Source organism: Galeopterus variegatus, unplaced genomic scaffold (genome assembly GCF_000696425.1).
Source record: "Galeopterus variegatus unplaced genomic scaffold, G_variegatus-3.0.2 Scaffold893, whole genome shotgun sequence".
Taxonomy (NCBI): domain Eukaryota; kingdom Metazoa; phylum Chordata; class Mammalia; order Dermoptera; family Cynocephalidae; genus Galeopterus; species Galeopterus variegatus.
The window spans coordinates 195,300-196,186 of record NW_007727004.1 but is presented as its reverse complement, the minus strand read 5'-3'; positions in this window follow the sequence as shown (position 1 = coordinate 196,186).

The following is an 887-nucleotide window of genomic DNA, read 5'->3' as shown; positions in this document are numbered from 1 at the left end:
ATAAATACTGCCTGGACACATTGGTAGGGTGGAGTCCTCTAAACTTCCCCTGATTCTGAGTGCTGCCCAATTCATGAACTGTTCTTTGCTCAAATAAACTCCACTAAATTTAATTTGCCTGAAGTTTTTTTTTAAACAGTTTGGTGTCAGAAGTGGGATACAGACTTCCAGTGATCTCCCAAGAGCACCAAGTGACCTAGCAAAGGTACCAACTGGTCCTATTGTGTCCATGGCTCTCTCATCAGAACTAGGGTCTTGGGTGAGTCTCTCTTGGATTCAAGCTCCATAAACTTGTCTTTTGAGCTCACTGAGCTTCTTTGAGGCACTTTTTATTTGTACTAGGTTAAGAAGTCATGACAGACACAGGACTGGGTCCTGTAGAAAGGCCTCAGGTATCTGACTGGGTCAGACAGATCCTGGACTTGGTTTGGTAGGTAGGTTAATTTAATAAAAGACAGCAAGGAAATCACAGGTCCATCTGGACTCAAGGAGGCTAGAATTCCTCCATCTGGAACCCCAGCCAAATTCATGTCTAATAGCTATTGACCCGGAACATGTGCTTTTCTAGAGAAATGGGTGAAACTTGCCAAAAGTAACTTAGAGTCACAGTGGCCACAGCAAAGAAACTCCTTACAAAAGACAGTCACATGTCTTGACAACTGTGACAATTACAGGGACCAAAAGATCTTCCCTGTATATATTTTAAACCAAAACCAAGGGGTCCCAAACCATAGAACCTTGTGCTCTAAGATGTCTTTCTTTTTTTTTTATTTAAAAGATGACCGGTAAGGGGATCTTAACCCTTGACTTGGTGTTGTCAGCACCACGCTCAGTCAGTGAGCAAACTAGCCATCCCTATATTGGATCCAAACCCATGGCCTTAGTGT